At 40.9% G+C, this 16413-nt stretch overlaps 1 protein-coding gene across 1 annotated transcript in view; it reads right to left on the reverse strand.

The window, feature by feature from the left end:
- The window catches only part of INPPL1 (inositol polyphosphate phosphatase like 1), a gene marked incomplete in the record, with an annotated part of 449643 nt that overhangs the window by 17823 nt on the left and 415407 nt on the right, over nt 1-16413 (reverse strand).

Consider the following 16413-nt stretch of genomic DNA (forward strand, 5'->3'; position numbering starts at 1 on the left):
TTTACTTGTATCTTCGGAGACAAGTCTGTATAGTCCCCATTCCACTGACTGAGCATGCACAGTTGTAATGGTCTTAGATGAATGCGCGCAAAAGGAACTATGTCCATCGCCGCTACCATCAACCCGATCACTTCCATGCACTGAGCTATGGAAGGAAGAGGAACGGAATGAAGTATCCGACAAGAGTCTAGAAGTTTTGTTTTTCTGGCCTCTGTTAGAAAGATCCTCATTTCTAAGGAGTCTATAATTGTTCCCAAGAAGGGAACCCTTGTTGACGGGGATAGAGAACTCTTTTCCACGTTCACTTTCCAGCCGTGAGATCTGAGAAAGGCCAGGACAATGTCCGTGTGAGCCTTTGCTTGAGGAAGGGACGACGCTTGAATCAGAATGTCGTCCAGGTAAGGTACTACTGCAATGCCCCTTGGTCTTAGCACCGCTAGAAGGGACCCTAGTACCTTTGTGAAAATCCTTGGAGCAGTGGCTAATCCGAAAGGAAGCGCCACGAACTGGTAATGTTTGTCCAGGAATGCAAACCTTAGGAACCGATGATGTTCCTTGTGGATAGGAATATGTAGATACGCATCCTTTAAATCCACCGTGGTCATGAATTGACCCTCCTGGATGGAAGGAAGAATAGTTCGAATGGTTTCCATCTTGAAAGATGGAACCTTGAGAAACTTGTTTAAGATCTTGAGATCTAAGATTGGTCTGAACGTTCCCTCTTTTTTGGGAACTATGAACAGATTGGAGTAGAACCCCATCCCTTGTTCTCTTATTGGAACAGGATGAATCACTCCCATTTTTAACAGGTCTTCTACACAATGTAAGAACGCCTGTCTTTTTATGTGGTCTGAAGACAACTGAGACCTGTGGAACCTCCCCCTTGGGGGAAGTCCCTTGAATTCCAGGAGATAACCCTGGGAAACTATTTCTAGCGCCCAAGGATCCAGAACATCTCTTGCCCAAGCCTGAGCGAAGAGAGAGAGTCTGCCCCCCACCAGATCCGGTCCCGGATCGGGGGCCAATATTTCATGCTGTCTTGGTAGCAGTGGCAGGCTTCTTGGCCTGCTTTCCCTTGTTCCAGCCTTGCATTGGTCTCCAAGCTGGCTTGGCTTGAGAAGTATTACCCTCTTGCTTAGAGGACGTAGCACTCTGGGCTGGTCCGTTTTTACGAAAGGGACGAAAATTAGGTCTATTTTTCGCCTTGAAAGGCCGATCCTGAGGAAGGGCGTGGCCCTTACCCCCAGTGATATCCGAGATAATCTCTTTCAAGTCAGGGCCAAACAGCGTTTTCCCCTTGAAAGGAATGTTTAGTAGCTTGTTCTTGGAAGACGCATCAGCCGACCAAGATTTCAACCAAAGCGCTCTGCGCGCCACAATAGCAAACCCAGAATTCTTAGCCGCTAACCTAGCCAATTGCAAAGTGGCGTCTAGGGTGAAAGAATTAGCCAATTTGAGAGCATTGATTCTGTCCATAATCTCCTCATAAGGAGGAGAATCACTATCGAGCGCCTTTATCAGCTCATCAAACCAGAAACATGCGGCTGTAGTGACAGGGACAATGCATGAAATTGGTTGTAGAAGGTAACCCTGCTGAACAAACATCTTTTTAAGCAAACCTTCTAATTTTTTATCCATAGGATCTTTGAAAGCACAACTATCCTCTATGGGTATAGTGGTGCGTTTGTTTAAAGTAGAAACCGCTCCCTCGACCTTGGGGACTGTCTGCCATAAGTCCTTTCTGGGGTCGACCATAGGAAACAATTTTTTAAATATGGGGGGAGGGACGAAAGGAATACCGGGCCTTTCCCATTCTTTATTAACAATGTCCGCCACCCGCTTGGGTATAGGAAAAGCTTCTGGGAGCTCCGGCACCTCTAGGAACTTGTCCATTTTACATAGTTTCTCTGGGATGACCAACTTTTCACAATCATCCAGAGTGGATAATACCTCCTTAAGCAGAATGCGGAGATGTTCCAACTTAAATTTAAATGCAATTACATCAGGTTCAGCCTGTTGAGAAATGTTCCCTGAATCAGTAATTTCTCCCTCAGACAAAACCTCCCTGGCCCCCTCAGATTGGGTTAGGGGCCCTTCAGAGATATTAATATCAGCGTCGTCATGCTCTTCAGTAACTAAAACAGAGCAGCCACGCTTACGCTGACAAGGGTTCATTTTGGCTAAAATGTTTTTGACATAATTATCCATTACAGCCGTTAATTGTTGCATAGTAAGGAGTATTGGCGCGCTAGATGTACTAGGGGCCTCCTGAGTGGGCAAGACTCGTGTAGACGAAGGAGGGAATGATGCAGTACCATGCTTACTCCCCTCACTTGAGGAATCATCTTGGGCATCATTGTCATTATCACATAAATCACATTTATTTAAATGAACAGGAATTCTGGCTTCCCCACATTCAGAACACAGTCTATCTGGTAGTTCAGACATGTTAAACAGGCATAAACTTGATAATAAAGTACAAAAAACGTTTTAAAATAAAACCGTTACTGTCACTTTAAATTTTAAACTGAACACACTTTATTACTGCAATTGCGAAAAAACATGAAGGAATTGTACAAAATTCACCAAATTTTCACCACAGTGTCTTAAAGCCTTAAAAGTATTGCACACCAAATTTGGAAGCTTTAACCCTTAAAATAACGGAACCGGAGCCGTTTTAACACTTTAACCCCTTTACAGTCCCTGGTATCTGCTTTGCTGAGACCCAACCAAACCCAAAGGGGAATACGATACCAAATGACGCCTTCAGAAAGCCTTTTCTAAGTATCAGAGCTCCTCTCACATGCGACTGCATGCCATGCCTCTCAAAAACAAGTGCGCCACACCGGCGCGAAAATGAGGCTCTGCTTATGCTTTGGGAAAGCCCCAGAGAAATAAGGTGTCTAATACAGTGCCTGCCGATATTATAATATCAATATACCCAGATAAAATGATTCCTCAAGGCTAAATATGTTTTAAAAATGAATCGATTTAGCCCAGAAAAGTCTACCATTCATTAATAAGCCCTTATGAAGCCCTTATTTACCATCGTAATAAACATGGCTTACCGGATCCCATAGGGAAAAATGACAGCTTCCAGCATTACATCGTCTTGTTAGAATGTGTCATACCTCAAGCAGTAAGAGACTGCACACTGTTCCCCCAACTGAAGTTAATTGCTCTCAACAGTCCTGTGTGGAACAGCCATGGATTTTAGTTACGGTGCTAAAATCATTTTCCTCATACAAACAGAAATCTTCATCTCTTTTCTGTTTCTGAGTAAATAGTACATACCAGCACTATTTTAAAATAACAAACTCTTGATTGAATAATAAAAACTACAGTTAAACACTAAAAAACTCTAAGCCATCTCCGTGGAGATGTTGCCTGTACAACGGCAAAGAGAATGACTGGGGTAGGCGGAGCCTAGGAGGGATCATGTGACCAGCTTTGCTGGGCTCTTTGCCATTTCCTGTTGGGGAAGAGAATATCCCACAAGTAAGGATGACGCCGTGGACCGGACACACCTATGTTGGAGAAATACTGACAGTACCATACACACAATAACACTCATGTACTCTATACACAGTATATAACTTACTAACCACAACACTTACACACAACATACTGACAGTACCATACACACAATAACACTCATGTACTCTATACACAGCATATATCTCACACTAACCATAACACTTACACACCACTTACACATAAAATACTGACAGTACCATACACACAATACCACTCATGTGCTCAATACACAGCATATAACTAACCACAACACTTACACACAAAATACTGACAGTACCATACACACAATAACACTCATGTACTCTATACACAGTATATAACTTACTAACCACAACACTTACACACAACATACTGACAGTACCATACACACAATAACACTCATGTACTCTATACACAGTATATAACTCACTAACCATAACACTTACACACAACATACTGACAGTACCATACACACAATAACACTCATGTGCTCTATACACAGCATATAACTCACACTAACCATAACACTTACACACAACATACTGACAGTACCATACACACAATAACACTCATTTACTCTATACACAGCATATAACTCACTAACCATAACACTTACACACAACATAGTGACAGTACCATACACACAATAACACTCATGTACTCTATACACAGCATATATCTCACATTAACCATAACACTTACACACAACATACTGATAGTACCATACACACAATAACACTCATGTACTCTATACACAGTATATAACTCACTAACCATAACACTTACACACAACATACTGACAGTACCATACACACAATAACACTCATGTACTCTATACACAGCACATAACTCACACTAACCATAGCACTTACACACAACATACTGACAGTATCATACACACAATAACACTCATGTACTCTATACACAGCATATAACTCACACTAACCATAACACTTACACACAACATACTGACAGTACCATACACACAATAACACTCATGTGCTCTATACACAGCATGTAACTCACACTAACCATAACATTTACACACAACACACTGACAGTACCATACACACAATAACACTCATGTGCTCTATACACAGTAGATAACTCACACTAACGATAACACTTACACACAACATACTGACAGTACCATACACACAATAACACTCATGTGCTCAATACACAGCATATAACTCACACTAACCATAACACTTACACACAACATACTGACAGTACCATACACACAATAACACTCATGTACTCTATACACAGTATATAACTCACACTAACCATAACACTTACACACAACATATTGACAGTACCATACACACAATAACACTCATGTACTCTATACACAGTATATAACTCACTAACCATAACACTACACACAACATACTGACAGTACCATACACACAATAACACTCATGTGCTCTATACACAGTATATAACTCACTAACCATAACACTTACACACACATACTGACAGTACCATACACACAATAACACTCATGTACTCTATACACAGTATATAACTCACTATCCATAACACTTACACACAACATACTGACTGTACCATACACACAATAACACTCATGTACTCTATACACAGTATATAACTCACACTAACCATAACACTTACACACAACATAGTGACAGTACCATACACACAATAACACTCATGTACTCTATACACAGTATATAACTCACTAACCATAACACTTACACACAACATACTGACAGTACCATACACACAATAACACTCATGTACTCTATACACAGTATATAACTCACACTAACCATAACACTTACACACAACATACTGACAGTACCATACACACAATAACACTCATGTACTCTATACACAGTATATAACTCACTAACCATAACACTTACACACAACATAGTGACAGTACCATACACACAATAACACTCATGTACTCTATACACAGTATATAACTCACACTAACTATAACACTTACACACAACATAGTGACAGTACCATACACACAATAACACTCATGTACTCTATACACAGTATATAACTCACACTAACAAAACACTTACACACAACATAGTGACAGTACCATACACACAATAACACTCATGTACTCTATACACAGCATATAACTCACTAACCATAACACTTACACACAACATACTGACAGTACCATACACACAATAACACTCATGTGCTCTATACACAGTATATAACTCACACTAACCATAACACTTACACACAACATACTGACAGTACCATACACACAATAATACTCATGTGCTCTATACACAGCATATAACTCACACTAACCATAACACTTACACACAACATACTGACAGTACCATACACACAATAATACTCATGTGCTCTATACACAGCATATAACTCACACTAACCATAACACTTACACACAACATAGTGACTGTACCATACACACAATAACACTCATGTACTCTATACATAGTATATAACTCACTATCCATAACACTTACACACAACATACTGACAGTACCATACACACAATAACACTCATGTACTCTATACACAGCATATATCTCACACTAACCATAACACTTACACACCACTTACACATAAAATACTGACAGTACCATACACACAATACCACTCATGTGCTCAATACACAGCATATAACTAACCACAACACTTACACACAAAAACAGAATTTATGTTTACCTGATAAATTTCTTTCTCCAACGGTGTGTCCGGTCCACGGCGTCATCCTTACTTGTGGGATATTCTCTTCCCCAACAGGAAATGGCAAAGAGCCCAGCAAAGCTGGTCACATGATCCCTCCTAGGCTCCGCCTACCCCAGTCATTCGACCGACGTTAAGGAGGAATATTTGCATAGGAGAAACCATATGGTACCGTGGTGACTGTAGTTAAAGAAAATAAATTATCAGACCTGATTAAAAAACCAGGGCGGGCCGTGGACCGGACACACCGTTGGAGAAAGAAATTTATCAGGTAAACATAAATTCTGTTTTCTCCAACATAGGTGTGTCCGGTCCACGGCGTCATCCTTACTTGTGGGAACCAATACCAAAGCTTTAGGACACGGATGAAGGGAGGGAGCAAATCAGGTCACCTAAATGGAAGGCACCACGGCTTGCAAAACCTTTCTCCCAAAAATAGCCTCAGAAGAAGCAAAAGTATCAAACTTGTAAAATTTGGTAAAAGTGTGCAGTGAAGACCAAGTCGCTGCCCTACATATCTGATCAACAGAAGCCTCGTTCTTGAAGGCCCATGTGGAAGCCACAGCCCTAGTGGAATGAGCTGTGATTCTTTCGGGAGGCTGCCGTCCGGCAGTCTCGTAAGCCAATCTGATGATGCTTTTAATCCAAAAAGAGAGAGAGGTAGAAGTTGCTTTTTGACCTCTCCTTTTACCTGAATAAACAACAAACAAGGAAGATGTTTGTCTAAAATCCTTTGTAGCATCTAAATAGAATTTTAGAGCGCGAACAACATCCAAATTGTGCAACAAACGTTCCTTCTTTGAAACTGGTTTCGGACACAGAGAAGGTACGATAATCTCCTGGTTAATGTTTTTGTTAGAAACAACTTTTGGAAGAAAACCAGGTTTAGTACGTAAAACCACCTTATCTGCATGGAACACCAGATAAGGAGGAGAACACTGCAGAGCAGATAGTTCAGAGACTCTTCTAGCAGAAGAAATCGCAACTAAGAACAAAACTTTCCAAGATAATAACTTAATATCAACGGAATGTAAGGGTTCAAACGGAACCCCCTGAAGAACTGAAAGAACTAAATTGAGACTCCAAGGAGGAGTCAAAGATTTGTAAACAGGCTTGATTCTAACCAGAGCCTGAACAAAGGCTTGAACATCTGGCACAGCTGCCAGCTTTTTGTGAAGTAATACCGACAAGGCAGAAATCTGTCCCTTCAGGGAACTTGCAGATAATCCTTTTTCCAATCCTTCTTGAAGGAAGGATAGAATCCTAGGAATCTTAACCTTGTCCCAAGGGAATCCTTTAGATTCACACCAACAGATATATTTTTTCCAAATTTTGTGGTAAATCTTTCTAGTTACAGGCTTTCTGGCCTGAACAAGAGTATTGATAACAGAATCTGAGAATCCTCGCTTCGATAAAATCAAGCGTTCAATCTCCAAGCAGTCAGCTGGAGTGAAACCAGATTCGGATGTTCGAACGGACCCTGAACAAGAAGGTCTCGTCTCAAAGGTAGCTTCCAAGGTGGAGCCGATGACATATTCACCAGATCTGCATACCAAGTCCTGCGTGGCCACGCAGGAGCTATCAAGATCACCGACGCCCTCTCCTGATTGATCCTGGCTACCAGCCTGGGGATGAGAGGAAATGGCGGGAACACATAAGCTAGTTTGAAGGTCCAAGGTGCTACTAGTGCATCCACTAGAGCCGCCTTGGGATCCCTGGATCTGGCCCCGTAGCAAGGAACTTTGAAGTTCTGACGAGAGGCCATCAGATCCATGTCTGGAATGCCCCACAGGTGAGTGACTTGGGCAAAGATTTCCGGATGGAGTTCCCACTCCCCCGGATGCAATGTCTGACGACTCAGAAAATCCGCTTCCCAATTTTCCACTCCTGGGATGTGGATAGCAGACAGGTGGCAGGAGTGAGACTCCGCCCATAGAATGATTTTGGTCACTTCTTCCATCGCTAGGGAACTCCTTGTTCCCCCCTGATGGTTGATGTACGCAACAGTTGTCATGTTGTCTGATTGAAACCGTATGAACTTGGTCCTCGCTAGCCGAGGCCAGGCCTTGAGAGCATTGAATATCGCTCTCAGTTCCAGAATATTTATCGGTAGAAGAGATTCTTCCCGAGACCAAAGACCCTGAGCTTTCAGGGATCCCCAGACCGCGCCCCAGCCCATCAGACTGGCGTCGGTCGTGACAATGACCCACTCTGGTCTGCGGAACGTCATCCCTTGAGACAGATTGTCCAGGGACAGCCACCAACGGAGTGAGTCTCTGGTCCTCTGATTTACTTGTATCTTCGGAGACAAGTCTGTATAGTCCCCATTCCACTGACTGAGCATGCACAGTTGTAATGGTCTTAGATGAATGCGCGCAAAAGGAACTATGTCCATCGCCGCTACCATCAACCCGATCACTTCCATGCACTGAGCTATGGAAGGAAGAGGAACGGAATGAAGTATCCGACAAGAGTCTAGAAGTTTTGTTTTTCTGGCCTCTGTTAGAAAGATCCTCATTTCTAAGGAGTCTATAATTGTTCCCAAGAAGGGAACCCTTGTTGACGGGGATAGAGAACTCTTTTCCACGTTCACTTTCCAGCCGTGAGATCTGAGAAAGGCCAGGACAATGTCCGTGTGAGCCTTTGCTTGAGGAAGGGACGACGCTTGAATCAGAATGTCGTCCAGGTAAGGTACTACTGCAATGCCCCTTGGTCTTAGCACCGCTAGAAGGGACCCTAGTACCTTTGTGAAAATCCTTGGAGCAGTGGCTAATCCGAAAGGAAGCGCCACGAACTGGTAATGTTTGTCCAGGAATGCAAACCTTAGGAACCGATGATGTTCCTTGTGGATAGGAATATGTAGATACGCATCCTTTAAATCCACCGTGGTCATGAATTGACCCTCCTGGATGGAAGGAAGAATAGTTCGAATGGTTTCCATCTTGAAAGATGGAACCTTGAGAAACTTGTTTAAGATCTTGAGATCTAAGATTGGTCTGAACGTTCCCTCTTTTTTGGGAACTATGAACAGATTGGAGTAGAACCCCATCCCTTGTTCTCTTATTGGAACAGGATGAATCACTCCCATTTTTAACAGGTCTTCTACACAATGTAAGAACGCCTGTCTTTTTATGTGGTCTGAAGACAACTGAGACCTGTGGAACCTCCCCCTTGGGGGAAGTCCCTTGAATTCCAGGAGATAACCCTGGGAAACTATTTCTAGCGCCCAAGGATCCAGAACATCTCTTGCCCAAGCCTGAGCGAAGAGAGAGAGTCTGCCCCCCACCAGATCCGGTCCCGGATCGGGGGCCAATATTTCATGCTGTCTTGGTAGCAGTGGCAGGCTTCTTGGCCTGCTTTCCCTTGTTCCAGCCTTGCATTGGTCTCCAAGCTGGCTTGGCTTGAGAAGTATTACCCTCTTGCTTAGAGGACGTAGCACTCTGGGCTGGTCCGTTTTTACGAAAGGGACGAAAATTAGGTCTATTTTTCGCCTTGAAAGGCCGATCCTGAGGAAGGGCGTGGCCCTTACCCCCAGTGATATCCGAGATAATCTCTTTCAAGTCAGGGCCAAACAGCGTTTTCCCCTTGAAAGGAATGTTTAGTAGCTTGTTCTTGGAAGACGCATCAGCCGACCAAGATTTCAACCAAAGCGCTCTGCGCGCCACAATAGCAAACCCAGAATTCTTAGCCGCTAACCTAGCCAATTGCAAAGTGGCGTCTAGGGTGAAAGAATTAGCCAATTTGAGAGCATTGATTCTGTCCATAATCTCCTCATAAGGAGGAGAATCACTATCGAGCGCCTTTATCAGCTCATCAAACCAGAAACATGCGGCTGTAGTGACAGGGACAATGCATGAAATTGGTTGTAGAAGGTAACCCTGCTGAACAAACATCTTTTTAAGCAAACCTTCTAATTTTTTATCCATAGGATCTTTGAAAGCACAACTATCCTCTATGGGTATAGTGGTGCGTTTGTTTAAAGTAGAAACCGCTCCCTCGACCTTGGGGACTGTCTGCCATAAGTCCTTTCTGGGGTCGACCATAGGAAACAATTTTTTAAATATGGGGGGAGGGACGAAAGGAATACCGGGCCTTTCCCATTCTTTATTAACAATGTCCGCCACCCGCTTGGGTATAGGAAAAGCTTCTGGGAGCTCCGGCACCTCTAGGAACTTGTCCATTTTACATAGTTTCTCTGGGATGACCAACTTTTCACAATCATCCAGAGTGGATAATACCTCCTTAAGCAGAATGCGGAGATGTTCCAACTTAAATTTAAATGCAATTACATCAGGTTCAGCCTGTTGAGAAATGTTCCCTGAATCAGTAATTTCTCCCTCAGACAAAACCTCCCTGGCCCCCTCAGATTGGGTTAGGGGCCCTTCAGAGATATTAATATCAGCGTCGTCATGCTCTTCAGTAACTAAAACAGAGCAGCCACGCTTACGCTGACAAGGGTTCATTTTGGCTAAAATGTTTTTGACATAATTATCCATTACAGCCGTTAATTGTTGCATAGTAAGGAGTATTGGCGCGCTAGATGTACTAGGGGCCTCCTGAGTGGGCAAGACTCGTGTAGACGAAGGAGGGAATGATGCAGTACCATGCTTACTCCCCTCACTTGAGGAATCATCTTGGGCATCATTGTCATTATCACATAAATCACATTTATTTAAATGAACAGGAATTCTGGCTTCCCCACATTCAGAACACAGTCTATCTGGTAGTTCAGACATGTTAAACAGGCATAAACTTGATAATAAAGTACAAAAAACGTTTTAAAATAAAACCGTTACTGTCACTTTAAATTTTAAACTGAACACACTTTATTACTGCAATTGCGAAAAAACATGAAGGAATTGTACAAAATTCACCAAATTTTCACCACAGTGTCTTAAAGCCTTAAAAGTATTGCACACCAAATTTGGAAGCTTTAACCCTTAAAATAACGGAACCGGAGCCGTTTTAACACTTTAACCCCTTTACAGTCCCTGGTATCTGCTTTGCTGAGACCCAACCAAACCCAAAGGGGAATACGATACCAAATGACGCCTTCAGAAAGCCTTTTCTAAGTATCAGAGCTCCTCTCACATGCGACTGCATGCCATGCCTCTCAAAAACAAGTGCGCCACACCGGCGCGAAAATGAGGCTCTGCTTATGCTTTGGGAAAGCCCCAGAGAAATAAGGTGTCTAATACAGTGCCTGCCGATATTATAATATCAATATACCCAGATAAAATGATTCCTCAAGGCTAAATATGTTTTAAAAATGAATCGATTTAGCCCAGAAAAGTCTACCATTCATTAATAAGCCCTTATGAAGCCCTTATTTACCATCGTAATAAACATGGCTTACCGGATCCCATAGGGAAAAATGACAGCTTCCAGCATTACATCGTCTTGTTAGAATGTGTCATACCTCAAGCAGTAAGAGACTGCACACTGTTCCCCCAACTGAAGTTAATTGCTCTCAACAGTCCTGTGTGGAACAGCCATGGATTTTAGTTACGGTGCTAAAATCATTTTCCTCATACAAACAGAAATCTTCATCTCTTTTCTGTTTCTGAGTAAATAGTACATACCAGCACTATTTTAAAATAACAAACTCTTGATTGAATAATAAAAACTACAGTTAAACACTAAAAAACTCTAAGCCATCTCCGTGGAGATGTTGCCTGTACAACGGCAAAGAGAATGACTGGGGTAGGCGGAGCCTAGGAGGGATCATGTGACCAGCTTTGCTGGGCTCTTTGCCATTTCCTGTTGGGGAAGAGAATATCCCACAAGTAAGGATGACGCCGTGGACCGGACACACCTATGTTGGAGAAATACTGACAGTACCATACACACAATAACACTCATGTACTCTATACACAGTATATAACTTACTAACCACAACACTTACACACAACATACTGACAGTACCATACACACAATAACACTCATGTACTCTATACACAGCATATATCTCACACTAACCATAACACTTACACACCACTTACACATAAAATACTGACAGTACCATACACACAATACCACTCATGTGCTCAATACACAGCATATAACTAACCACAACACTTACACACAAAATACTGACAGTACCATACACACAATAACACTCATGTACTCTATACACAGTATATAACTTACTAACCACAACACTTACACACAACATACTGACAGTACCATACACACAATAACACTCATGTACTCTATACACAGTATATAACTCACTAACCATAACACTTACACACAACATACTGACAGTACCATACACACAATAACACTCATGTGCTCTATACACAGCATATAACTCACACTAACCATAACACTTACACACAACATACTGACAGTACCATACACACAATAACACTCATTTACTCTATACACAGCATATAACTCACTAACCATAACACTTACACACAACATAGTGACAGTACCATACACACAATAACACTCATGTACTCTATACACAGCATATATCTCACATTAACCATAACACTTACACACAACATACTGATAGTACCATACACACAATAACACTCATGTACTCTATACACAGTATATAACTCACTAACCATAACACTTACACACAACATACTGACAGTACCATACACACAATAACACTCATGTACTCTATACACAGCACATAACTCACACTAACCATAGCACTTACACACAACATACTGACAGTATCATACACACAATAACACTCATGTACTCTATACACAGCATATAACTCACACTAACCATAACACTTACACACAACATACTGACAGTACCATACACACAATAACACTCATGTGCTCTATACACAGCATGTAACTCACACTAACCATAACATTTACACACAACACACTGACAGTACCATACACACAATAACACTCATGTGCTCTATACACAGTAGATAACTCACACTAACGATAACACTTACACACAACATACTGACAGTACCATACACACAATAACACTCATGTGCTCAATACACAGCATATAACTCACACTAACCATAACACTTACACACAACATACTGACAGTACCATACACAGAATAACACTCATGTACTCTATACACAGTATATAACTCACACTAACCATAACACTTATACACAACATATTGACAGTACCATACACACAATAACACTCATGTACTCTATACACAGTATATAACTCACACACACAACATACTGACAGTACCATACACACAATAGCACTCATGTACTCTATACACCGTATATAACTCACACACACAACATACTGACAGTACCATACACACAATAACACTCATGTACTCTATACACAGTATATAACACACTAACCATAACACTTACACACAACATACTGACAGTACCATACACACAATAACACTCATGTACTCTATACACAGTATATAACTCACACTAACCATAACACTTACACACAACATATTGACAGTACCATACACACAATAACACTCATGTACTCTATACACAGTATATAACACACTAACCATAACACTTACACACAACATACTGACAGTACCATACACACAATTACACTCATGTACTCTATACACAGTATATAACTCACACTAACTATAACACTTACACACAACATACTGACAGTACCATACACACAATAACACTCATGTACTCTATACACAGTATATAACTCACACACACAACATACTGACAGTGCCATACACACAATAACACTCATGTACTCTATACACAGTATATAACTCACACTAACTATAACACTTACACACAACATATTGACAGTACCATACACACAATAACACTCATGTACGCTATACACAGTATATAACTCACACTAACTATAACACTTACACACAATATACTGACAGTACCATACACACAATAACACTCATGTACTCTATACACAGTATATAACTCACATACACAACATACTGACAGTGCCATACACACAATAACACTCATGTACTCTATACACCAGGGACGTGCACTCATAGGAGGCAGTGCCTACCTTGCCATATGTGGCCAAAGCTTAATTAAATTTTAATTAAAACAAAAAAAAAAAAAAAGTAAAAAAAAAAAAATATTTTCCCCCCATGTAATTCTATGGAGAGGCAGGTACAGGAACGCTTCTCTCCATTGCAGTACATGGGTCAAAGGAAAAGCTGTGCTGCAGCGCCACCTGTGTTCTGTCAATATATTAGCAGCAAAAATTGGGACCAATAGGAGGCACCCCTCTTGATGCCTCCTAGCAAGTGAAGGATATATAGATTAATCAGAAGGAGGATGCAGTGAGCAGGGTCATGTGACACAACTGGAAGCTGAGGTAACCTAAGAACAGATGACACCCAGCAGACGAGTAAAGTAGTATTCTACATCTCTTGTGATTCACAAATTGTGTTCAGATACAGCTCATTAACAGTGGGACAGTAGGTGAGCATAACCCAAGCAGAAGAGTAAAGTAGTATTCTACTCATTAACAGGGGGAACAGTAAGTGAGCATAACCCAATACTGACAGGAAGTCAAAGGGTCAATTCAAATTGAAATCCATAATTTAAAACCCAGAGTTTGAAGTTAAGTGTGCAGTGTCCACATTATTTAAATTAAAGTTTTTGACATTGAATATTGCTAAGCCTCCCTTTTTCATGGTTATTTGATTTAATTAGGTACAAACTCCATATATGTTATGTCTGTTCAGTCAGAGGATGCAGTATCTATTTTTATTTTTCTCTGTGTCTCCATTTATTTAAAGACTGCTGTTAACTTGTAATTCACAAATCAATTGAAAGCTGTTGCATTGTGTTTTTAATATGTGCTGCTTTTATACAAGTTTATATTAATAAAAAGGAGATAATGAGTTATTTAAAGAATATATATGTAATTATTGCAGTTAAATGTTTTTAGAAATAATGCCACTGTAAAGTAACTGGTTAAACACATAGTCAAAGGTAGACATTTAAAATTAAACTTTCATGATTGAGGTAGAGCATGCTAGTTTAATAGACTTTTCTAGTTATTTATATTTTGAGAATTAGCATCAACTGTTACTGGCCCCATGTCAGCAAATCAAATTAGTTTTTGAAAGGAACATGAAAGTCATAATTACATTTCCATCATTCAGATAGAAATTGCACAAAAACTTTCTATTTTACTTTTATTATTACGTACTTCATTCTTTTGGTATCCTTTGGTGTCCTTTGTTGAAGAGCATACCTAAGTGGGATGTTCACATGTGTTTCTTGAGCACCATATTGCAGCAGCTGTGTTGGCAGTATTGATAACTTGTCCTTTGTGTAAAACTTGAATGGTAAATTATTTCTATTTTTACAATACAGTAGTGAGTAGAGAAGAGAATGTTTATCATTCTAATTGCTTAGTAACTGGCACTGTGCCACAGAATTGTGTGAGTGTGTATGTGAGCAGAGTGTGTGTGGGTGTCAGTGAGCAGAGTATGTGTGTTTTATTCTCCAGGTAATCAATAAATTTCCGATGAGCTGGTGCTTTAGCGCAGTGTTTCTCAACAATGGTCCTCATGTACCCCTAACAGGCCAGGTTTTCATTATAGCTGAATCAGTGCACAGGTGAAGTAATCAGTGGTTACTAACTTGCTCTCACCCATCACCTGATTATGTCAACTGTGCACTGGTTCAGCTATCATTTAAACCTGCCCTGTTGGGGGTACTTGCGGCCCTCTGTACATGTGTTTCTCTGGCGTATCATATCTAGTGCCTCACCAGCCTCTGACCTCACTGCACATCACTGCTATACACAGTATATAACTCACACTAAGCATAACACACACAACATACTGACAGTACCATACACACAATAACACTCATGTACTCTATACACAGCATTTAACTCACACTAACCATAACACTTACACACAACATACTGACAGTACCATACACACAATAACACTCATGTACTCTATACACAGTATATAACTCACACTAACCATAGCACTTACACACAACATACTGATAGTACCATACACACAATAACACTCATGTACTCTATACACAGTATATAACTCACTAACCATAACACTTACACACAACATACTGACAGTACCATACACACAATAACACTCATGTGCTCTATACACAGCATATAACTCACACTAACCATAACACTTACACACAACATACTGACAGTACCATACACACAATAACACTCATGTGCTCTATACACAGCATATAACTCACTA

This window comes from Bombina bombina, chromosome 3 (genome assembly GCF_027579735.1).
Source record: "Bombina bombina isolate aBomBom1 chromosome 3, aBomBom1.pri, whole genome shotgun sequence".
Lineage (NCBI taxonomy): Eukaryota > Metazoa > Chordata > Amphibia > Anura > Bombinatoridae > Bombina > Bombina bombina.